This window comes from Pantherophis guttatus, chromosome 1 (assembly GCF_059756535.1).
Source record: "Pantherophis guttatus breed Tessera chromosome 1, ASM5975653v1, whole genome shotgun sequence".
Lineage (NCBI taxonomy): Eukaryota > Metazoa > Chordata > Lepidosauria > Squamata > Colubridae > Pantherophis > Pantherophis guttatus.
In genome coordinates this window covers 288,829,138-288,855,368 of record NC_142063.1, presented here as the reverse complement: position 1 = coordinate 288,855,368, position 26,231 = coordinate 288,829,138, and the positions used below count along the sequence as shown (strand labels likewise).

Below are 26,231 nucleotides of genomic sequence, written 5' to 3'. Positions count from 1 at the left end.
CTCAGCAAGTGACTCTGAGCAGTGAACCATCTTAAAATAAGAAATATTTAGAGAGAAAAGGTAGGCCCAAATCCTAAGCAGTACAGGAACTAGGTTCACATACTGCAGAAAGCAATAGCTCCATTAATCTTAGTACTGTTGGCCTGGTAATATACTGAGCCATAAACCCGAGTTTATAGGACTAGAGGTTATCGTATAGCCAAATCCCTTGCTCAGTGTAAGATCATTAAAGCATGTTTGACAGATGACTCTCTAACCTCTTGTTGAAACCTCTAGCAAAAACTCACATCATCATGTGGCAGACTGTTCAACTGGCTAACAACCTCTAAGAAGTTCCTTCTAAAATCTAGCCTAAATATCCTTACTTAAGTATCCTTACTTAATGCATTCAGGAACTCCTCTTCAGAAGTTCCTTCTGAAATCTAGCCTAAATATCCTTACTTAATGCATTCAGGAACTCCTCTTCAGAAGTTTCTTCTGAAATCTAGCCTAAATATCCTTACTTAAGTATCCTTACTTAACGCATTCTGGTTCTGATTTCTAAAGCTATAGAGCAGTGATGGCTAACCTTTTTGCCATCTGGTGCCAAAAGTGGGGGGAACAGGGAGGGGTTCGCCCGCACACGTGGCGACACCCATAATTCAGTGTGCCCCCCCCCGTGCTCCCCCTGCTTTTTTCACATAATGGCATAGTGGGACCGGTAGGCCCCTTTTTCACCCTCCCCAGGCTCCAGAGGATTTCTTGGAGCCTGGGAAGGGCCTTCCGCACCCACCCCGGAGGCCCTCCGGAGGCCGGAAACGGCCCTTTGCCAACTTCCGGTGGGACTAGAAGTCCCGTTTTTCGCTCTCCCCAGGCTCCAGAGCCTTTCTAGGAGCCTGGGGAGGGCAAAAACGACCTTCCCCACCCTTCCCCACAACTTCCGGTGGGCCTGGAAGGCCTGAAAATCAGGTGGGCAGTGCGCACATGCATGCCGGAGCTTAGCTAGGGCAATGCTCACATGCCCACCAATATGGCTCCACGTGCCACCTGTTGCACACATGCCATAGGTTCGCCATCACAACTATAGAAAATAAGTCCATTCAGATGTGGCAATCTTCAGATATTTGGAAACTGCTATTATATCTCAACAGCTAGCTAAGTATAATGGTTAAGACAACATGCTGGAAACCCTACGTAGCGCACAGATAATGCAAGAAATTGCACTCAGAATAGTTTCAATATTTTTTTATTTTCCTTAGGAAAACAAAACTAAACAATAACACCAACCAAAGCACTGTGACTTAGGACTGGACTTTGCAAATCTTTTAAAGAAAAGCTTCTGAATGCATGGGAGTCTATATCAAGCATCGCTTTACATATAATTCAAGCAGTCGTGTCTTCCATAGCTGCTTCAGCTGTTTCCACATGTGGGAAGCAGCTGTGGGAACCTAAAAAAGACACAGTGGCTTTAATGAGCTTCCTTCATGTCCCTTGTGTTTTAGAGCACTTTCTTCGAAGAATTTTTATAGCCTCATGTTGGCTATCCACGAGCCTGACCTCTCTATTTTGTCCCTCAACCAATGTTAAACTATGGTTAGTGTAATCTGTGATCCAAATCATTATGTGAATATCGCGGATACACTGGATATATATCATCTTGTCAAGTAACACCTCCTTCTCCTTCTTGACTGTGCAGTCAGTGAGCATCTCTACCTCAGTGTTAGGTTTGCCCGATTTACTTGTAAAAAAAATGTTGGGTTCAAAATATACACTGATACAAAGAATTTTAAAGACTAAGATTCTACTGAAACCAGAACTTTTCTTGATTGGGATTAATGGACAGTCAACTAGAAAAGAGTCAGAGAAGAATGTTTTTATAAGATTACTGTTGTAAGGTTACTATATGCACAAAAATGGAAAAACTCTGATATACCCAAAATGGAGGGAAGGTTAATGAAAATTATGGAAGCAGCACAGATAGCAAAATCAGCCTGTTTGCTTAGGGAATGATCAACTGTTGCATTTATTAGTGACTGGAAACCCCATTTGAACTTTTTTTCTGAAGAAAGGGGGAAAAATTAAATTGTGATAAAGGGTTTCCTATGGAAGAAGGAAATTATAATGTAATTTTAAAAGTAAAATATAAATGCATTTATAACCATTGTCAAAGAAATTGGAAGCGGCTTATTTTGTAATTTCTTTTCCTATTTTCTTTGTCATATTCTTTTCATATTCTTTTCTAATATTGGTATTGCTTTTATTTTGTTAAAAAAAATTCTTCAATAAAGTTTGTACATATATGTTGTGTGTAGTGCAGCGTTGCAGCTGATTCAATGCAAACTTTGCTGGAGGTTTCAGATTCTTGCATCTCCTTTCCATAAACACTTGTGGGCATCTATTTAAATTTCTAATTCAAAATCTTTTAACTTCCATTAATGAGGCCACAATGCTCTTTGTTACATAGCATTTAGACCATTTTTTGTTAAAAAAAAGAATTTGCATCAGCAGGCTATTAGCACTGTGATTTCTTCCTTCCCTCCCCTTCCCCCCCCCTTTTTTTAGTCAGTTTTATAAAGCAAAGTCAGGCAAAGTCATATATTTAAACGCCTGGCTGGCCGAACAATTCTATTTGACTTTATATGGTTATAAGGAACAGAGTATTTCCCACATTTGTAGTGAGTTAACAATGCGGAAACGGTAATCTCCTCAGTTTCTTGCAAAACCTTATTATAAAGTTAATCCAGAACATTTCTTGAGAGCCCATATTATCTTATCATTTGTGCCATGTATTTACCTGTGGTTTCTTTAACCCCTCTCTAGTTTCCATTGTTACTCCCTTCTTTTTCTGCCATTGCTACATGTCGGGATAGGGTGGTAACAATTGAAACAGAAATCCTTGCAAAACCAGAAAGATGGGCAATAGTATCACTGGTAGAATAGTACAAAACTGTGAGGTAACTGGGGACTTTTAGCGCACATTTACAATCACCCATTTTTCTATGTGTTCAATTCCACCCCAGGGGAAGTCCTCCATTCTTTGTTTTCCCTCTACGAAGGAAACACAACCAGAGATTGTGTGGAGATGTAAAAGGGAAACACATATATCAACACCTTCCCCAGTTTTGTAAAGCTACCATCAAAAAACATTCTAAACCAAGAGAATCAAACAGAAAAATAACTATTCCACAGCTGACAAAAACTTTTAGGAAACAGGAATGCAAAGTTTGAGATGGTGTTAATTTAGAACATTTGAGGTATACACTTTTTAAAAATGCAAGGTGTGAGGTAGCATACAGGAGGGTAGAGAGAAATGTTGGAAGTCCTTCATAGATTTATTATGATGGCTCTTTTATAATAACTTCCTTAAAGGTTTCTCCCTACTCCCCATATAGTCCTGCACAAATTTCCACCTGCAAGAGCTTACAAACTTCTGTAATAACTTACAATACCTGCATCAGGGAGAGTTTGGATCTTTCAGTCTTCAAAATGGAAATAGTACTTCTCCGATTGACGAAAGGTACAAAAACCAGGTGGGGCTCATTTGTTAATTCATACCAGGAAACAGTAAACACTTCATGTGACAAAGGAAAAATATGTTGTAAAAGATAGTTTTGAACTTTGGAGCTGTCAAACATATTTGAGATGGGAGCTATCCACTCGTATTTCCTCATTATAAATAGCAGCCATCTACAGAATTCAATCCAAAATGAAATATCAACTATCAGCAATCAGAGACTGCAATGTAGATATTTACCAAGAGAAAAATTACTGTTTTTCTCCCTCTCTTGGCTACTTTTGATACAAGAATGACAGAAGTCCTTAGGAATGTGAGCTATTGGATGAAACCAATAAATTTCTCTAGGTCATACCCTCAAAGTTTACATTTGGCTCCTTAGTGTAGTCTACTCCAAAGGAAATAATAGGTTGCATTATATACACATTGTATTATACAGCTGTATTTGCAGATCAGTGAAAAATCATACTCATTTTAAAGTGTTTTGTTTATCTGAGTATCCGTCTCCCATCACCAGGAAAGAATTTAATAGGCTTAAATGGCTCCTATTGCTGTACTATTTTTCTGACCCGCTTTGACCAAGGCAAGAAGAAAATGGGAACTGACAAGGCCCATCAATCTTCATTATATGTAATTCAGAGAGCAAGAATTCAGGGAAGCCAGCATACTATCACAGATTTGCCCTCTCATCAATGCACTGACGTCACCAGTTTCCATATACCTCACTTGGACAACTGAGATACAATTTTATCTCTTTGTTTCTTTCCTCTGGATCTCACTCAGCAACTTCCTTTGTAATTTGTTTGCCATAACAACAATCCTTTGGGTCATGTTGGACTGAGAGAAAATGAATGGCCCCACATCTCCCAGGGAGCTTCTGTGACTTTCAGGAAGCTAAAAGTGAATCAACCTGGTCCTTTTGGTCCTACGTCAGTGTTTTTATCCGTAATCCCACATGGTCAATTCTTAACACTTACTCAATATGCTATGGCTTAGTTTAAACTTTAAATTGTTTACAAAAGTAAGAGTTGTTGACAACAGCTACAAGGAGAGAATCATTTAGAAAAGTAGTGATTGAATGGAAATATTTCCTCAGATAAATAATAATAATAATAATAATAATAATAATTATTATTATTATTATTATTATTATTATTATTATTATTATTATTTATTGAATTTATATACCGCCCTTCTCCCCGAAGGGACTCAGGGCGGTGAACAGCTGAAAATTAAAATAACATATAATATAAAAGTTAAGATAACTAAAAATAAATTAAATTAATCGGCCTCCCAATTTAAAACCCCAAGCTATAAAATTAAAAACTAACCCATAAAACCTATTCAGGCCAGGCCGGCTTGCTGAAATAAAAACGTCTTCAGGGCCTTACGGAAAGTGCGGAGATACGGGATCAGTCGTATTCCGGGAGGTAGCTCGTTCCAGAGGGCGGTGCTCCCACAGAGAAGGCTCTCCTCCTGGGGGCCGCCAGCCAACATTACTTGACCGATGGCACCCTGAGGAGGCCCTCTCTTGAGAGTGTATTGGCCGGTAGGAGGTTATCGGTAGCAGAAGGCGGTCTCGTAAATACCCTGGCCCTAAGCCATGGAGCACTTTAAAGGTTCTCACAGAGGGCTGCAGGAGGCCATCCCAGCTGAAAATGGAACCAGGCCCATCCCACCCCATCCACGCCCACCCAGCACCCCAAGGTCAAACACAACCCTCAATGAAATTGAGTTTGACACCCCTGAACTAGATGATAGATACTTAAATGCCAACAGAAATTGTCCCATAAACTAAAGGGACCAAAGTGTAAGAGCACAAGAACTTGAAGTGAAACCTTTCTTGTCATTTTATGCTGCTACCTTCTTGGGGCTTCCACAGATGTAGATCCGCTCATCTGGGTTGCCCTTTACTCATTTGGAAAACGGAACCTCTTTTTCTCCTTGATAGGCATCAAAACTTGTTTCCTGTTTTGATGCAAAGAAACTACGTGCAAAAACAAAATGAACTAAGAACAATTCTAAAAACCAGAACAAGCAAAGTTTATCAACTAACTACATCTTTAAAGCATGCATACATACCATTCAGCTACCCCATATGGCCCATCGTAAAATATGCAGTTCCTGGCAATACTTGTTTCATATCCCCAGTTCACATTCACATCATGCTTTAAAAGCAAACGACTAGGTCTCACAAAGCAACTTTGTAAAAGAAAAAACACACACACATACACAAATCCAGCTCAGCCAGGACATCAATTCTTAGGCACGATCCATAATGGACTGGAATGGCTGATTTAGTGCAAGAAGACGAAAGATGTGAGAAGAAACACATAAATAGAATATACACAATGGTTCATGATTCTAAGTCACTCCATATTTAGAGAAATATAGCAAGAGAGATTAATTTGCTGTATTTGAAATCCTTCACAAAAGAATGCCTCTGCATATGAAGCCAAATGCACAAAAGCCCAATCTTTCTGTGGCCACACTTCAGCATGCACAATGTTAGGTGTGGCATACCTAATAATAGTAACTAAAAAGTCATGGAAGAAAATTTCTAGTGCAGTGTTTTTTTTTTCAAAAACACAGAGTAGATTTAATGTTAACCCTACACTGCACAGGAACTATATCTGGGTAACTCTTCTCCAATGTTATCCCTGGTTTTAAACCAGTCAGTTTTGCATTGTCTGAATCAGGAACTGTAGTTACTTCAACTGAATATTGTCATTGTACATGTATACACAGTATACCACTACAACAAAATTCACTTAACACCCAAAGACCAGGTCCAACACACATAACAATCCCCAAACACACTCCCACCCACCACAATTCCCCACCCCTAAACCACCCAAAGGCATATCTTTAAAAAAAACCTTGATTTGATTTGTGTGTTTTAACAAACTATGCTTTAAGGCAATAATACCCTTATGAAACAAAATCAACTGCAATTTATTCAAAACTGGAAGTTATTTCCAATGTCTCCCTTGCAGCCGTTCCATACAAGAAATGGAGAAGGATAGAACTGAACTATAATCTGTTTTTATTTATGGATATAGGTAGTAGCCCCCTAGCCAGTCTTGGCTGATTTGCAAAATGCTCAGCTGAAGCAGGTCAAGTTAGCACACAGACAGGAGACCACTAGGAAATTTCCAAGCTGCAGACTAGACTGGAAAGAAAAAAAAAAGTCTGAAAAAGCAAATGGCAAACCATTTTAATATTCTTGCTAAGGAAACTAAATAAAGAGCCTTGGTAGTACAGTGGTCTAAGGCACCCTGTTATTAAGCTGGTTATTAAGACCAGCTGCCTGCAATTACCGCAGGTTCGAATCTCGCCAAGGCTCAAGGTTGACTCAGCCTTCCATCCCTTTCTAAGGTAGGTAAATTGAGGACCCAGTTGTGGGGGCAATAAGCTGACTTTGTATAAATATACAAATATACAAAAGGATGAAGGCTATTGCTGAGCACATTGTGAGTCTCCAGAGAAGGGCGGCATATAAAATCAAATAAAAAAATAAAAATAAAAAAAATTAAACAAAATAAGATCATGTAATTCACCAGAAATTGAGTTCAGTTTGAGGGAAAGAGTGGGTCTGCGTAAAATCCTAACAGATTTAACCTATACAGAAATAAAATATTCTGACATCTACCATCTCAGAGCACTATAAAGACCAGTTACCATCTCCTAACCTAAGAGCATACCGGCAGCAATGGCTAAAGGTTACCACAGGGTATGCAGTCTGAAGCCACAGGACTACATATCTCAGCCTGATAGCCTGCCCCATCCTCAACAGAAGGAATAGATCCATGATGGCGAATCTATGGCACGCATGCCCAAGGTAGCATGCAGAATGTAAGGTGTATCGCATCTCTCCTTCTCAATTACTGGCTTGGTTGGCTAGGGATCTGAGGAATTCCAACACAGCGTCTGGGAAGATACTTGGAGAAAGCTTCTCACACACAGGATCATCAAAAATACTGTGTAGTCAACAGCAAGACCCAGAAATGGCCACAAGCCATAGCTGAAGGATAGAGCTTGATGCTCTTGAGACCCAAGGAAATTCTGCAGTTTATTGAAGAATCTGGCTCCAGGGTTTAGAAGGCGTTTTCCCCTGCAGGTCTGTTATTTCATAGAAATACTGGCCATCAGCACAGACATGTGGTTGTAGACCATACCAGAATACTACTTTTGATTCACTTTCTATAGCAGAAAGCCATCAAAACACACATATCCCATAAAACCCAGGGAGGAATATAAATGCCTACTGGTGGAGAGAACATTCTCCAAAAGAAATTTTGGACATCCGTGATCTTGTGAACTCCAATGGATCTAAATCACAGTGAGGTCATTTGTTAACTGTGGAAAAAGGCAGCCTTTGGTGGGCTTTCATCCAATTAGCCTCTGCTGTACTAATAACCTGGAAGAACACTTCAAATTCATAATGCAAGCCAGTCACTTTGTGATAAAAACAGGAGAGGTTTATGTACACTTCATTGCATCTGACAGCATTAACTGCAGTTTCAAAGCAACCCTGTGGGTCTTGGAAAGCTCCCCTTGCATTCATAAGCTATTAGCTGCAGAGGCTGGAATCCTAATGAGCCTTTTTCCTGTATAACTCTTATTCTTTCACTGGCAGACAATTACATTTTTGTAAGTATCCAATAAAATTAAGGCAACAGAGGTCATCTATTAAAATGAAGAATTAGAAACCATAGCCACAAACTTTCTGCTGGTTGAAAGCCACTTGCAATGAAGAATCATAAAATAAATCTGACTATATGTACGCTGTGCCCCGGCCATGAGCTTACTTTTTAAAATGAAAATGATGCCCCAGAGATGTCTCCTTGCTCTTAAAGTCAGGCCAAGACATACTCACTACCCTGAGCTAAACCGGGATGCTTTGCAAGAACATGACAAAAGTACAAATGCTGATCTCTTTTTTTCCCCCAGCAGGAAATGAACGTAACATTATTAGCCTGTGGAGTTTGAACTATAAGACACAAGAATCATGACCAACTTCATTAAAGAGGACTGGATCAATTCATGGAGGTTAAATCTACAAGGGGTATGAAGACTCAGTGTTATGTAGCAAAGGAACTATAGTAGGAAAGAACTCAGCCACCATTTCTTGCTAGTGAGTATCTGGTCAGCCACTGTGATAAACGAAATGCTGGTCTAAGGTTGACCTTGGCCAGATGCAGTAAGACTATTCTGGTGTATCTAATGTAACAGCAGAGACAAAGTTTGTTGTAACATGAGTCAGGAGGTAGTAGCCTAGGCTATAGATGATGGGGAGAGAGACTAGCATCACAATGTTGAAGGTCAGAGTAGCATGTGCAAAGTGGTTTACTGATCTGCATTTGCACAACTAATTTTGATACTCTGAGACACTGGTCTACTAGTCCACTGGAAAGCAATATCCTGTCCCAGGGATTAAACCAGTTTGGACTGCAAATATTGTCAGGAATGATGGTATATTTTTGTACTTTGCCAGCAATGGAAAATCACAATTAAGTCAGAGATCTAAATGCTAGAAAGAAGAATATCTTTGTTTGGATTCAGAAAATAAGTAGTATTGCACCTATTGCACTATTGTATAGTACAGCTTATATTTGGGGAGGCAACAGACTTGGAACAATCTTCAGAGATATGGCTCTGAAGATATTCTAAGCCAGACTCCAAGATATGTTCTAACTTCCCAAGAAGAGGAGAATTGTAAAGATACTGACATCTTAAGATGTTCTGGAAGGTTCATGCACAAAAAGAGAAATATGGGATAGAGCAGGGGTAAATGTTACCAGTTTAGGCCGGTTCGCCTGAACCGGTAGTAAAAAATGCTACTGGTTCACCCAAACTGGTAGTACAAAAATGCTTTTAAAAAGTTTTTTTAAAAAGGTTCCAACAATCGCATGGCACAGTTGATTGTCACAGCTGATCATCAGAACTTTTTTAAAACTTTTTTAAAGCATTTTTTACTACCTAGTTGCCTGAACCAGTAGTAAAAAAAATGTTTTAAAAAAGTTTTTAAAAAGGTTCCGACGATCATGAACACAGCTGATTGTCAGAACTTTTTTTAGTTAAAAAATGCTTGAAAAAGTTAAAAAAAAGTTGGCCACGCCCACCCAGTCATATGCCGCCACCACCAAGCCACGCCCACCAAGCCACGGTAAGGAAAATTTTTGAATTTCACCACTGGGATAGAGGTAGCTCTCAGGAACAGAGTGGGTATGGAATTTCCAGGTAAATACATATAGAATACAGTATAATGTTTTATGAGATCTAATGGTTAAGGCAAGAGAGAGTGAAAAAGAAAGTGTTAGACATAATACACACATGCACACACATACACACCCTACACACAAACACACATAATACTCAATTTTATCTAGACAATTACTTAAGTAGGCAACTTTTGCAATTATCCTGAGCCTAAAAGACTGCCAAGATTGCAGGCAATGTTAGAGCACAGAGCAGGAGGGTGGAGGAAATAATGAGGTATGGGGCTATTTTTAAGTTTGGCTTTTCCCTTCTGTCCTTTAACAAATGACAACTCTGGATGAGTCTGGGATAAAGGAACGGTAATTGCCTACTTCAATTTATGAAGTTGACAAGAGTCTCAGATTCCATATTAGCTATAATATTGTTCTGTTGTAACAGTGATTCTCATAAACTATTGTAATTAATAGCCAGTCCTGTAGGAATTGAAGGGAATTAATAGAGTAAAAAGAAAATCCCACTCAGGGGCTTATGCTACTTTGAAAATGGTATATCAGAAATTATATTCAAACGAAGAGGGAAATGACATCATGGCCCACACTTATGGAAAAGGCATTCAGTCAGTGGTTAAAGGGGCCCCTCCATCATCTTGTCTTTGGGAGAAGAGATGAACACCACAAGATCACAGTCCTATGATTAAATGCATACCTGATTGTAACTGGTGCTGATTATCTTGCAACACCAAGTTTCCCCCCCAAAAATTGTATGCTTTTACATGGTAGTATTTATAGATACATGGTAGATTTTGTAGCAATGGGGAGTAAAATTAGAAAGACAAGATGGTTATACACTTTAGAACAATACTGGAGGTCTGTTCCTGTTATTTCACCTCTAATGCAGCCTTCAACCTTTCTTATCCTGGGATTTAAGAAGTTGAAGTTCAATGCATTCACAGAGAGAGAATGCTGAGAAGACTTACTTAGAGTTAATACTTGGTGCTAGGTTTCATGGCTTCTTGGAAAATGTTATTTATCTGCATTTATTATTATAGTCAACTCCAATGGACTATAATGGGAAATGAAAATTCTTAATAAAACACTCCTTTAATCCTTAACTCTCCTCTCCTATAGCAATACAGTGCATTCAATATCCTCCTACTTAGCAAACTTACAGCATCTTAGCAAGAACTAAGACTGAACTTTATTGCATTATTGTACACCTCCATCTCTACCAAAATATGAACTCTGCCCTGTTAGATCAAGGCCTTCCATATTCTGAATGAGAGACTCACTGTAGTACTGCTATAGAAAGGTTAGAAACTTGAAAAAGTTGGGAAGAATAACAGAGTTGGAAGGGACCTTGGCGGTCTTCTAGTCTTCCTGCTCAAACAGGAAACCTTATATCATAAATAGTTGTCCAATCTCTTCTTAAAAACCTCCAGTGTTGGAGCACACCAACTTCTGGAGGCAAGTTGTTTCACTGATTAATTGTTCTAACTATCAGGAAATTTCTCCTTAGTTCTAGATTGGTGCTCTCCTTGGTTAGTTTCCCTCCGTTGCTTCTTGTCCTGCCTTCAGGTGTTTTGGAGAAGAGATTGACTCTCTCTTCTTTGTGGCAGCCCCTTAGAAAGCACAGGAAGGATACAGTGCTACGAGAATAGGTATTTAGATGATGATGATGATGATGATGATGATGATGATGATGATGATGATAATAACAACAACAACAACAACCACCAGCCTCAAAGGCTGTGAATCTCACTAAAGATTAACCAATAATAATAAAAGTATGGTTCATTGACATTGCAATACCTGGTGATGCACGGATTGAAGATAAGCAGCAAGAAAAAATCACAAAGTACCGGGACTTGCAAATTGAAGTTGAGCGACTATGGAAAAAGAAATTGTGTGTTGTCCTGATTGTAATTGGAGCCCTTGGAGCAATACCCAAAGGGCTACCCCGCTATTTAGAAATTCTAAATTTGCCGGACTTGAACATTTTGACTCTACAAAAAACCACCTTACTCGGAACAGCTTACATCCTCCAACGATACCTTAACAGTTCCTAGGTCCTTGGTTAGGACTCGAGCTGCTGAGCTATTAACCAGCCTCAAAGGCTGTGAATCTCACTAAAGATTAAATAATAATAATAATAATAATAATAATAATAATAATAATAGTAATAATAATAATAATAATAATAATAATAATAATAATAATAATGTTAACATCTTCCTTTTTCTTTACAACCAAGTCCCAGTTCCCTGCTGAGTGTCAACAAAACGAGTAGCTATTTTTATCCCTCAAAAGCAGACATAAAAAGGAAATCCAGAGAATCATTACCCTCTTTCCTTCACTACATTTTAAAAACTTCAACATGCTAATGAAAATCAGTTCTGCCTGATTTCCTTCATTATATCTAGATAAAACGTCTTTCTCTCCTAGCTGAAAGCAACAGTGTGGTTTAGAACAGATGGGTTTACACTCTGCTCAGAAACAGGAGGGAGATGGAGGGAGAAAACAGAGTGATCACAACAATGGATGGATTCATGCTAGACCTAGGATTTTGGACCCTCTGGGCAGATTACTCCTGAAGTAGAAGATACCAGCCAAGAGTTTCTTTTCCCTGTTTCTCCCTCTCTTTGCAAAATAGAAAAGCAGCATCAACAAGGATGAGGACCTAGTTAATGTCCACCTGCTATTCTCTGAATCCAACCCACACACATGGTAAAATCTTACTATATTTGCTATAAGAAATAAAATTCTCGATAGTCCAAAACCCCACCAAGAAGTTAGGAAAAGAAAAATAGAAACAAAGCTTGCCAATCTTTCCATCATAATGTAGTTCTCCCACAGTAGTCCATGACTACGCTCAATTCATAACAACAGACAACCAGCCAACCGCTTTGAAGGGCCTTCTGAAATCTGTAGTTCATGTAAAATGCCACTGTACTTCATAATTCCAGATTTTGGAGAATATTTGCAAACTCTCAGGCTCCATACTGACCTCTTCCTCTTCCTCTCCCCACCCTATCCCGCTCTTTGAACTCTGCTATGTCTCACATCTCAGAGAACCAAATTTCAAGAACCAAATTTCCTCCTTTCCAAGCTTCTGTTCTTTATTGTATTACCCAGTGGGGCATATATGATGGGATAAAGGTTTCCACTTTGCCTAGGATTCTGCTAGAAGATAACTGTGTTTTATTTCTGTTAAAGGCAGATCCAAATGAACAAATCAGCTAAATGTTTAATGTAAAAACTCTCTTTCAAACAATTACACAAAATCACCTCAAGCAGTTCTATCCTGAAAGGATCATACTAGCAACATTGGTCTTAAAGAGGAAAAAAAATATCCTTTATAAGTTTTTGGGCTAAGTTTATCCAAGTCCTGTTTCAGAGCGTGATAAAAAGAAAGCCCTAAACTAGAGCATACAAAAAAGACTAAAACTACACAGGCACAATAAATCTCAAACAAAGTAAAATGACTGTAACTTCAGCTGACTTAAATTTGCATGGATTTCCTTGCAGCAGGAAACGCCACATTTCTTTGCAAGATAAATATGAAAATATTGCCTCGCAACTGATTGGGGTGGGGGGGGAGAGAGCTGAAATAACCATTCATTGTCACTGAAACCAGAAAAGCAATGCCTAGATTCCATATAGAAAATATTTAGAAATTTGTTTCTGGATCACGATAGTAGAATGCGGCAACCTAACTGGATACAATTATCTATGGCTAATCCTCAACCTGGTCAGTTTCCTTGGGAAAGTGTAGTTAATCCAGGTCAATTTGGCTACCTATAACTTATTCATTTCCTTTTGCTGGTTTTATTTATTAGATTCCATTTCAGGAGCTCAAAGCAGGGTACATAATGTTCCCTCCTCCCATTTCTCCCCACAACTCCAACCCTAACCTGTGAAGTAGGTTAGACTGAGACAAGGGAAGGAAGGAGGCCGGCCCAAACTTAGTTACTGAACTTCCATAGCTGAGTATGAACCAGAAACTACGTCTCCACAGTCCTAGTTCATCACTATACTGCACTGGGTCTCTATATCCACCATACCACGTTAAAATCTGACTCCTAGTTGTATACGCAGAATATGAAAAATTAAACTTTCAAACAAAATCAATTCACACATAGAATTTTACAAACTAAGCTGAAGTTTAATCAGGAAAAGATCTTTTGGCCAGATTTCTCTCCCTTTGCACATAGATCATCAAGGCTCAAATCGACTGGAACGGCATAGTAAGGAGTTAAATATTCCCAGTGCCAAGGAAAAGAAAATGTGGATTTCTGTCCTTACAAAAACCATATTCATTTAATATCTCAAACTAACTGAAACAAGATCGCTAAGTAACCTCGAACTTCTAGAAATCAATTGAGTTTTGTTCGGAGCTCTGTAACAATCTTTGCACTCCAAACATTAAAGCTGCAAAGGATTCCTGACTGATTTCTTGGTGGTATAGGATGATTGCCAAAAGAGGTCAAATAAAGATCCAGGAGCTTCACTCCAACTTCTATAGAAACAGTACTAGCTCTGTCCTGCCTACACAGTTCTCAGAATTCTTTAATCAACCATTCTTACAAGCCTGTCCCCATCATTCATAATTCTGTTAAAAAAAGATTTCCTCATTGGGAAAAATATTGTCATTGTTTTTAAACATATGTTGTACGCACGCATGTGCAACACAGCACATTGACAATTTCACACAACAGGAGCACAATGAGCTGTGAACATGAGAGGTGGGATAACAAATCCACATCAAACCTAGAACTCTGGCACATGAAATCCAAACTAAAAAAAGGAGATAGTAGCTAGCTAGATAAATACAGGCAGTCCTCCATTTACAACCATAATTGAGCCCAAAATTTATGTTGTTAAGTGAGACATTTTTAAGTGAGTTTTGCTATATTTTATGACCTTTCTTGCCACAGTTGTTAAGTGAATCACTGCGGTTGTTAAGTAATCTGGCTTCTTCATTGACTTTGCTTGTGAGAAGGTCACAAAAGGTGATCATATGACTTTGCGACAAAGTAACAGTCATAAATATGAAACAGTTGCCACAAGCATCTGAATTTTGATCACATGATCTTGAGGATGCTGCAAAGGGTCATAACTGTGAAAAGGTCATAAATCACATTTTTCAGTGCCGTAACTTTGGTCACTAAATGAACTGTTGTAAGTCGAGGACTATCTGTATTATCTAATGAATCTTAGGTGGGGCTAGGCACAGAAAAAAATTTAACGTTGCATATGGGAGATGAGAAAAATACATTGAAGAAGTGGGAAGTGATGCTTTATCTCCCATAATACCTCAATTCCTTGCCAATTCATAGAGGTGAGTTGAATCCAACAGTGAGACAGATGTTCTCTGTTGAGAGACTACTATGCACAGTTTAAAAAGACGGTGAAGAAATCAGAAATCTCCAAATAGGAAGATTTGATTTGAAGGAACAGGTCAGATCACAGAGTTAGGCTTGGGACAGCAAAGTGTGGTATTGATTAAAATCCACAAGACTTGAGATAGGTAGTTCTTGTTTAGTGATTACAATCAGGTTGTATGATTGGCAAGTTGGCCATTAAGTGAAGCAGTCCTCAAATGAAATCACAACTGTGCTTGTGATTTTACTTCAGGTTTCCTAGGCTTTACAGACCTGCAAAGGTTGCAAATGTGAGAAGTGGTTATAAAGTGGTTACTTTTCATTGTTGTAACTGCAATATAGCACATTTACACTTATATACCACTTTACAGACCTTACTAAGCGATTTACAGAGGCAGCATATTGCCCCCAACAATCTGGGTTCTCATTTTACCGACCTCAGAAGGATGGAAGGCCGAGTCGACCTTGAGCCATGAGACTCAAACTACCAGCAGCCGGCAGTCAGCAGAAGTAGCCTACAGTACTGCATTCTAACCACTGCGCTGCCACGGCTCTTTGTGTCTGGCCACTAAATGAGTCAGCTGCTAAAAGTGGACTACCTGTAATCCAGTTTTTACTTCTAATAGCAACTGCAGAAGAGGAACAAGGCAGTCTGTGCCTCACAACACCAAGCAAATGACTTTAGGGCTCAGCAGGTTGTGTGAACCTAGCCTCTGAGGCTTCTTCATGAACCTTTGCCAAGTAAAGCATAGTTTTCCTTCTTTCTGCTGAGCACAAGGTGAGCAGTAAAATGCAAGGCTGCAATGGGATGAAGCCATGGTAATTGTGTAAGGGGTCTGCAAGAAAGAAAAAAGATGTTTAAAAAATGAAAAAAAGTTGTGGCAGTAACGTTCAGTGAACAGAGCAGTGGTGGGTTGTCCCCGGTTCTATAGAACCGGTAGTAAAACTGTCAGGAGGCTCCGCCCACCAACCCTGATGTCATCAAAATGCTTCTGTGCATGTGCAGAAGCTTCTGCACATGCGCAGAAGAGCGGGCGCGCGCGCAAGTGAAGCAAGTGCGCGCGCGCAGCCCCACTGCAAACCAGTAGTAAAGGTAAGTAGAACCCACCCCTGGAACAGAGGTTTCATTTTTGAGCAGCAGAGGAGGGAAAGTTAGTTCTGTTAACAATTTTCCATCATTTAAAAACAAGATATCCACTCCTACCATATATAAACAGAATAGAAAGCTACAAGCCTCCCATTTGGGTTCAAAAGGATTTATGAAATTCTGACAATTTCTCCGAAAGTTTTAAAGAACTAGATCTATCCTGGATCACATCACAGCATAACAGTTCACTGTTTGCGGAGGCTAGAAGTGTAATACTAGGGAACCAAGTCTATAAGCAAATTCCCACTCACATCAACTATCTGTACTCATACTTAGTCCATCCTAGCCAGTGGTGGTATTCAGCTGGTTCTATCCGGTTCGGGTGAACTGGTAGCGGCGGTGGCGGCAGGAGGCTCCGCCCACCGACCCGGATGTAATCACATCCCGTTTTTGATGATCTGCGCATGAACACTCACATTTGCGAACCGGTAGCGAAGGTAAGTGAATACCACCTCCGATCCTAGCTGTATTTAAGTCAGACAAATACAGATTTATAGCCCCAACAATATTTAGCCAAGCACTGCCTTATATAATACCATGTTTCCCTGAAAATAAGACCCTGTCATTTATTTATTTTTTTGAACCCTGAAATAAGTGCTTGGCCTTATTGCCATGCGCTCAAAAGCCTGATTGGGCTTATTATCAGGGGATGCCTTATTTTGGGGGGATCAGGGTAGTTAAGGTGAGATGAGAACACATGTTCCATCTCATAACTTCGTTTAAAGTATTGCCTCTTCTATTGGATTTTTATACCACTGTATTTCGTCTACTTTGTCCAGCTTATTAAAACTCTCTTGCTTTTCAAACAGGGAAGAAACACAAAGAGTTTTCACTGATGTTGATACACACTGGAATACACAGGGGGCCATAAAAGATGAATAAAATCTCAAATACATTTGCAAATGCATGTTCTTAAAAGAGCACTGTTATTATGAACAAAATACCAAAAATAAATTGCATTTAATTAATTGGGGGAACAAGCACATTCAATGTTAATGGAAGGGAGCGGGCAATTAGGGGGTCAGAATGACAGCAGGGAATGTTGGTTTCTTCAGCCTTTCAATTAAAGCTTCTGGGATTTTCAGGTCCTTGGTAATTATAGATATGAAACTGTAGGGCATGAGTTATTTCAAACAAATTAAAAATAAGAGGGCAGTTTTATAATTAAGAAGAGAGGCTCTGCTTCCAGTTTTCATTCACATTTTCTTTATACTGAGAATTGTATTCTCAGTTTGCAATAAGCATTGGCACAGCCAATCAAGTCCCAGCTCACATTACTGGTATTACAGTATTAGGTTACTATAAAAATGTTCTGCTTCTCTAGCAGCCGATAAAATTGATCCTTTTAAATGTTTCCATCAAAAGCTCCCTCACAGGCTTAGAGTTTCCAGTTCACGCTGTCTGGGCACTTTCTAAGCTTTAGTCAGAAATACCTTTAATAAAACTGGAACAGAAACCATTTATTTTCCTCTTTTCCGCTCAGCCGTACTTGCAAGTCTTGGGCCCTGGAGTTTCTTTTAAGGAAGGGCAATAGGGCAAGAGCTGAAATATACTGTAGCATAAACTGCTTCTACCAGGGTTTCCAAAGTTTATTTTTTTAATTAACTGAAAATGATAACACAAGAGCAGTATCATTTGGTGAGCATTCCAGTTTCATCAATTGCTGGAAAACGTTGGCTCCAAAAAGCTGAAGTTACAGTACTTTCCACAGATTTCAAAATAAACACAGCCATATGATCAGGCTGTCAAATAGCCAGATCTAGGTAAAGTTACCAGCCACATAGCAGTGCACATTGGCACACCCACTGAATTGCGCTACATGGCGTCCACACTGTGTATTTGAAAAGCCACAAAATGCCAGGTTCAAACCATGTGTGTTACACTAGTGAGATATTCATCAAACTAAGAGCAATTTCTTCCAGTATGTCCTTAGTCCACCTTCTTCTGCATGGATACTGCATCAAGCAGCACATAAAATCCACATGCAAGATCATTTAGAAATTGGACAAACTTTCAACCACCTACACATTTCAGAACTGCCAAATACCATAAATGGGGGAGTCCAAAGAGAAAGGTCAAAAAATGGGACCATCCTGGCGCAGAAGCCCACTTTTTTTTAGACTTCCTTTAAATTAACAATTGTTCTACAGCCAATTAAATAACAGCACAAAAGAAACAATTGCACTAGGAAAGATAAGTTTGAGCTTTAGAAAAATCATAATTCTTCTTTCCATTTCCACTAAAGAGCCAAGGCAGTACAGCTGGTTTTGTTTTGTGTTGTGTTGTGTTGGTCTTTTGATTCAGTTTTGACTCCTGAAGACTATCTGAACAAGTCCTGGAGACTACTTGGACAAGTCCTGCAGTTTTCTTTGCAAGATTTCAGAAGTGCTTTCCATTACCTTTTTCCTAGGGCTGAGAGAAAGTGACTGGCCCAAGTTCACCCAGTTGGCTTTGTGTCTCCGGTGGGACTAGAGCTCACAATCTCCCAGTTTCTAGCCTGGTGCTTTAATCACCAAACTGGCTCTTGTTACAGCTGTTAGAGCTTCTTCATTGAATTTCACAAAATAGCACAGAACATAAACATGATCTAAGGTTTTAGATCAGCCTTTACATACAAATAGCTAAAACGTATCTAAATTTCTCCACAATTCATTAAATAATAATAAAGGGAAAAGATTAGTGCTTAAAAAGTTTGAGAGAAGTACAACTGGGAAGTCTCTGCTGCCTCCTTCTCCTATCAGCCAGATAGTATTTGGCTACACTGTGATTAACAGTACTTCTTATGGTCTGCTAGCACAAAGGAGCTAAATGAATCACCATCTCTGCCCACATTTAAAAGGCCTACATATCACAAAAATCTCTGTAAAATTTGCAACACAAGAGGACAATGTCAGACGTCTTCTATGGCCTGGGAAGTCACCTGGGCTGATATGCTCATGGAAAGGAATCTTTTGATGTTTACCATCCCTAATTCCTGAGAGCAGGGCATCAAACCTAGTTAATGTTAATGATTGGCAGTAATCCAAGACTTGTATTGCCTCTCTATCATCCCATGTCAACAACCCTCTCCTTCAATATCTGCTTTGCTTCATTATGTCCCATTTTTCTGTATTGTCTCACCTTATAAAATAAGCCATAGGCAGCCAGGTTTTCTCTAGCACGTTTCTTCCAGACTGAAAGTTGTTTACAGGGATATCAGCCCACTGGGGCCCCTAAATGGTTCATCAGAACTAAAAGAAGAGTTAGGAAAATTGGCTTCTATTACATCCTTCTTTTGGCACAAACATCCCCTGGAATTCAGTTTGTTAGGAAACCATACACACACACACACACACACACACACACACACACACAAAGAGAGAGAGAGAGAGAGAGAGAGTTAGGAAAGCATTCACAATATAAAATTTTGCCTCATGCTCAGGGTTCAACTGATGATCACATTCAGAGCGCAGAAAAAACTCCCTTTCCCTTATTTAATCAGTCTAGTAATCCTTACTACTGACCAAATTCAGACATGATTCTTGCTAAACGATGGTTTGTTCAATTAAGACTTATAGAACTGATCACAATTGCTTGGATTTGCATAATAGAGTCATACATTCACACAACATAATAAATCAAAATCAAGCACATACTATGGGGTAAGGATTATCTATTAAAGTATTGCTTGAAGTATGCAAACATTGCTGCAAAAACAGCTTCCTCTCCTCTAATCCATTTTATAATGATCTGAACTCTACTATAATAACCTTCCATTCTTCATATTCATAAAGCCTTTGTCTTCTCATTACATTAATTTCCTCAGTAACCATCAACCACACATTCTTTTTCTAAAACAACAGCAAAAAGGCTTTCTTGTTCTGGTGCCTTACAGATCACTAATATTATGCACACATTTCTAAAATCAACTGCTCGGAAGACAGAATACCAGCATGAACAAGTAGGTCAAACTGGAATTTAAAATGTTTTCTTTATTTAGGCCCATGCAGCATCAAAGCCTTCCTTTTCAGAACCGAACTCATTATTATTATGGTCTGGATAGATCATAATTAGAGTTTCATGGAGTTTCAGATAAGGGTTCCCAAGCCTATCCACATAATTATAAAGAGAAATTTAGAAGCCCTTGCTTCTATTACTGATTCAACTGTTTGCAGCTGGATTTAATAAACTGCATTTAATAAAAAGTGGAAGTTTTTGTTAAGTTCCACTTAACAATCATATTGGACAAGAGAGAATGAAGTGTGTGTATGTGTATATACAATTCAGTACACATATCTGAAGCTAACTGCAACTCTTCCTTCTAGCACTATACCCTATAATTTAGTGATACTTGCATGCTAGTCCAATGGATGAATTCACACTACAGTTTATGCTGATGGATGTGTCAAAAGGAACACAACCTGTTGATGAGTTAACAGCAACCAGACAAAGGCAGCAATTTCTACATGGCTTGGGGTGCTAAGAGCACGAGAAACTTTACTCTGGAAGTAGCCTTAAAAATCTCAAAATGACTTTGCGTTGACTGGTTCAGAATTCTCCAAGAGATTAATGTCCAACATGATGCATTCATTTGGAGAGTCTGGAATATTTCGAGGAGGAAGATGCTCAGTGGATTGCAGTAAGAGTCCCCCTGACCCCCATCCTTCACCATTTATTACCAAGACGATTTATCAGCTATGATAAGAAAAAGCAGTAGGCCATGTATCTTTATATTTTTATCAGTATAGCATAATAAACTGTGGCATACATAACTGGCCCGTGTTGTATAAGAAATTCTTAAGAAACAGACAATGCAAACTTCCATTTGCATTCTTAAGATATGCTTTGTGCAAAGATTAAGGCTGCTGGATAAATCTTAGAAAGCAGATGTAGCAAATATACACTTTTTTTCCCCCAAGACAAAACCAAGCATTTTAGAAAGAGCCCTTCATGCCTTGCAGAACAGAATAGAAAACCCAGATAGATAAAAATTGCCCATATTGTACCCGGAAAGTGCAAAAATTAGCCACTAAGTCCAACCTGGAATTCAACACAGGAATCCAGGTTGAAGTACCCCCTAAAAGAAGCTTCTCGGCCTCATAAACAGCCCAAGTCTATTTTAATTATCTCTTTTTAGATGGTTTTATTATCTTTATCTGACAAACCACCCAGATTGACTTATATTGTGACATGGGTGATGCCTAAATTGGATGAATAAAATATGGAACATAACATAACATAACATAACCCATAAATGCGACCCACTACCACATAGGAAATTATATCCATTGCTAGATTGCTCTTATTAAGACAAAAATTCTTAACTTTCAAATGTGCTGTGTCACTGTATAGATACTGCATCTTTAAATGGCATGTTCTATATGTTCCTGAGAGTCAATTTCTTTTAATTGCAATACTTTGCGTAATCCATCTTCCTCAATCTGTGCTACCCAGATGTTCAAGAATCCCAATTTCCAGAATTTTAGAGAAAACATAATTTGTCAAATCTTCCAGGAAAGAGAAGAATGATATCAAACTTAAAACAAAAAGTATTTGTCTTCTTTGTCAACATTCTCTATTGCCAGTCTTCCAGCGGTCAACCCAAATATTTGGCTGCACAAAGATCTTACTTTTCAACAAGGTGGTCTTAGCTTAAACAAGGTACCACTTCACATTTTTCATTCCCACACACTGGAGGAACAATAACAGTTTATTTCCTTTATTCCCCGAGACCTCAATTGGCCATATTCCAGAACACCTCTTTAAGCATCTCTCAACTCTGTTGCCGATATTGTCTATCCCTGAAAATGGAATTGGGGGACTGGGTTGAGGGAAAGGAAAAATCCCAGTGTGTGCACCTACAAAAGGCCCAAATTCAGGGCTGCATGAGCTGCAATCTAGAGGCACAAAGGAACATTTCATTCCCCCACTCCCCAATGCAATCCTCAAACATCCCCCAGAAAGCTGCTCCAGTGGGTCCCTCCAAGCTTTATGAATAGAATCTAAGTGCACACTAAGAAACTCAGAGGAAGAGAAAAAAAGCCAGTTCTCCTATGAAAGAGGATTCTATCAGCAGAAACAGAATGCTGGATTTCACGAAGCCCTAAGAAATGTAAGTAGGTCTGAAAATATACACATCACCTGCCAGCTGTGTGTAAAGATAACCTTCTGGTATGATGTGCTGCATCACTTAGCAACACCCGTAACAGCAAACTTTAAAAATCTTCAATGAATTGTAAATGCCAAAGACCTGAATGAGCGAATCTCATGACATGTTTTCAGTAGCTTTTCCAAGATTTATTGTTTGCACTGAGAAGAGTAAGTCAGTGAGTGATCTCCCAACCTCAGATGTTACGGTTACAGAGCTTTAGAAACATTACTTTGCATATTCAGCTAATGCCAGTCCTGGATTTGCCTTAGAAATCTCAAATTCTGAATTTCTACAGACACAATCAAGCTTTGATATTAAATCATCTGCAGTTTGAACTGCACTTTTCTACTAGCACTAAACTTAACTGTATTTGCAGTAAACATGCATAAGTCTTCGACCTGAAATGAAGAGAAAACAGGGATAGTAAAAGATTGTTACCAATATCAGCATCAGGAAAAAAAAAAGCAAGAAACCTCAACTTTTATATTCTGTTCTTGGCCATATCTCACACTCGGCTCTGGGAAGGAAAACCACAGCTCAGCAGGAAAGGATGTTCTTTGTATTTACGAATCCACCAGTGCAACTGCCCTATTAGGAAGCCTTATTAACCCCACTCAAAAACTGTACCATAGAGATTCAAGACTTAATACTAAACAAAGAGACCAGATGAGGCTCAATGGGTCATTTCTTCAGAGCCACAAACTTGCCCTTGATATGCCATGTTATTTCTTCTCCTGCTGAGAAGACAGTGCTTCATCCTTTAAAAAAATCTTTTAGAAGAGCTAACACATCATAGTCAGGCCAATTAAAAATCCTGGGAATCAAGAGGAGTAAATTCATTCTCCAAATGTCACTCTCAAGCTACCCAACTTGCGCCATCAGACATAGGAACCTCTGCTGTTGCCAAGTCAGCCTCTCAGTCCATTGTCAGTATGGAGACTGATTGGCATCAGTACTCTTTGGTCTCAGGCAGGATTTTTTCCAGGTTGGCCTACAAGTCCTGCATACCAGCCTGTCACCTTTCTACAAGCAAAGCAAGGTGTTTTGATCCTAAGCTACAACCCATTCCCAGTAGGGAAGGTTAACAGAGTTAATGATCAGATTATTCGATTTGATTTTTTTAAGGTACAAAAAAATACAGAAAATAGTAAATATGATTCTTGATGAACGTATCTTTTCTTTTATGTACACTGAGAGCATATGCACCAAGACAAATTCCTTGTGTGTCCAATCACACTTGGCCAATAAAAAAAATTCTATTCTATTCTATTCTAATTCAACAGGTAAGAGACATAACAGGTTGGAGCTACATTAAGTAGCCACAGAATGGAAAATCAACTGCAGACAGTAGAGGCAGAAAAGGAAGGAAAATCACTATCCCAACAACATGAAGGTTGGCACTTCTGAAGAGGACCACTCAACCCTGCAATATGATTATGGACATTTATATGATACTAATAAAGGAGAATATGTGTAGCTCAGGATTTAAATGAGGGGTCCTTCGTGGTCTCTGAGCTTGCTTGTTTTCTTGCAGAAGTTTCATTACCTTAACTAGGTAACATCATCATCAGGCACTGATGAAGAAAACAAGCAAGCTCAAGGACCACCATTTATATGATGAAGAATTTGACAAGATATTGCCATTCACTGAAGTCTTCAAGCAACTGTTTATTAATATCCCCAAGGACCCCACCAAAAATGGGGTCTGGTCTTGGGCATCCTGTTACTTAATCTTCAATCCAAGGAATAGTTCTGTGTAAATGTTGCTCCCTCTTGGAGTTCAATTTCAGTTGCTTTCAATAAAAGATTAACTCTGCATTCTCCTCTGGGAACAGTCCTTTTACTGAACAGACCTGCCATCCGAGCCTAGTCCGGAGCATTCCCCAAACTTGATATGCTCCGCAACTAAGCACACACCTTTTTAAGGTTTGAGAAGAATTCCAAATCAATACATTTTAACAGCATGCAAAGACAGATTATCATCTATGGAATGATAATTAGATATCTTTCAATAATATTGTGGAATAATTCTTGTACAGAAAAAAAAAATAAGAGTTCCTTCAAATTCGGCAGAGCAAATAGCGCTTCTTCACACGTTTTATCAGCTTAGCCCGGTCATTCTTCTCTATTACCAATTCAACGCAACTGAATTATTCAACTCGCCAAGTCCTACCCGGTTGCCCGTTTTTTTTTTTTTGCACCCAATCTTTCCCTCAGCGTCGCAGCGACGCCCCCTGCCGTACCTCGTAGGAACTGCAAAGAGTTGCTCCAGCTGAGTTCGGATCAGCCGATTCCAATAACTGGCGACGAAACGGATTTAGAAACCTCAACTTCACGTTATTAACGCGCCCCTGCTTTTAATTTAGGAAGGTTTCCGTTCTCCTTCCCCCCCCCTCACCCCCCCATCCAATTATAGCCCAAAGCGCAACGCAACATTTAAAAGCCAGGCAAACAATCGGTCGAGGGAAAAGTTATTTTTAGCCTGCAATCCTTAAGGTACCCGAGAATAAACCTCAGCAGGCGCCGCACGATTGTCTTTTGAGTCCTTGTGCCCGAAATTACGTTCCCAATCTAAGCAATCCCCGAGCTTCGCCCTTGAATCGTCTTGCCTGCAGTGAATCGCACCCAACCGTTCGCCCTTCCCAAGTGAGAGAGCTTGTCGCTTGTTTTCCGCACCGGCCCTTCGCTCTCTTTGGCTCGCTCGGATTTCTCACCCTCGCTGCAAAGAGTTAACACGGCAAGGGGGTGGGGGTGGGGGGGGGGGTCGAAAGAGTAAGCAACCTCAAGCGGCTTCCTTCTCCTTGCAGTTCGTGTTTGGTCAGCTGTCCCGCAAAGGAGACGCCGAAACGAGCTTGCGAAGAATTTTGAACACATTTAATAATAATAATAAAAAAAAGGGCCCAGCAGAGAGACATCCGTTCGCCTTAACTTACCAAGCTCTTCCATGCGGGATGCCGGGATGGGGTGGGCGTGGGGAGGGGGCGTCGGCTGGTGGAAGGTTTTATTTATGGCTGGCTGGCTTCACTCCGTCGTCCAGCTAAGGACTCCCGACCTGCCATCCCCTGTCAGCGGTTCCACGCCCTCCGCAAACCTCCCCCGCGGGATTTCGCACCGGCGAGCAAACTCTTTAAGTCGTGGGCTTGGAAAGGGAGGGAGGGAAGGAAGGAAGGGGGGGGGCGGGCAGGCGGCGTGGACGCGCCCTTCGGAGATCGAAGCCGGGACTGTTTTCAGCTGCCAACCAGCGGCCGGTTTACAAAAGCACCGCAAGCGGAGCTAGGCGGCCGGGCTCGCCTTCGCCGCTACTGTGCTACCCTCTCTTAAAGGGACCGGCCCCAGTTCCAGCCGGAGGAAAGGCAGCGCTTTCGTCGCTGCGGTGAAGCTGCCGAATTTGGGCGATTTTTTTTTTTTAAAGGAGCCTCGACGCTCTTGAATGAAAACGGCGCTGGGTGGACGGGGGGGGGGAACGCTCTCGCAGCCCCCCCTCCGCCCCCAGCCACACGAGGAGCCCAGCCTTTGGTTTGGGTCGCTTCCCGCTTAAGTCTCCAGTCTCCCCCCCAGTCAAATGCCGCATCCTGCAGCTGTGACATTTATGGTCTTTCTTGATGATTCAATTGCTTGCCTCTGTCCGTTCCCAGGCTACCTGTCGAGAGAGACCACGGCTACCTACGGAAGATTTGCAGCTTGGCAGATCTTGATGGTATCTGTGAAAGGTGTGGGAATTGGGGAGTCCACTTTTAACATTCGTGGCACTAAGAAGATTAAGCCACTGGTGGGTTGGGGAACAGATGGAGGTAATGAAATGCGGACCAGGCCAAATCCAGGGCATTTATTGGTGCCACGGTTAAAGGCAAGTAGGGAA

General features: G+C 40.1%; 1 protein-coding gene across 6 annotated transcripts in view; it reads right to left on the bottom strand.

The window, feature by feature from the left end:
• Positions 1–26,231, bottom strand: part of DAAM2 (dishevelled associated activator of morphogenesis 2) — a 210,778-nt gene that overhangs the window by 151,203 nt on the left and 33,344 nt on the right. For 2 of the 6 annotated variants that reach the window (XM_034428012.3, XM_087883099.1), the window contains exon 1: positions 25,306–25,730. The exons of 2 other annotated variants lie outside the window; for them this stretch is intronic. The gene's annotated coding sequence lies outside the window, so the exon portion shown is untranslated. Of the gene's footprint in view, positions 1–24,872; positions 25,099–25,305; positions 25,731–26,231 lie in introns of those variants that run through there. 2 more of the 6 variants (XM_034428013.3, XM_060692444.2) reach the window with 1 other exon arrangement.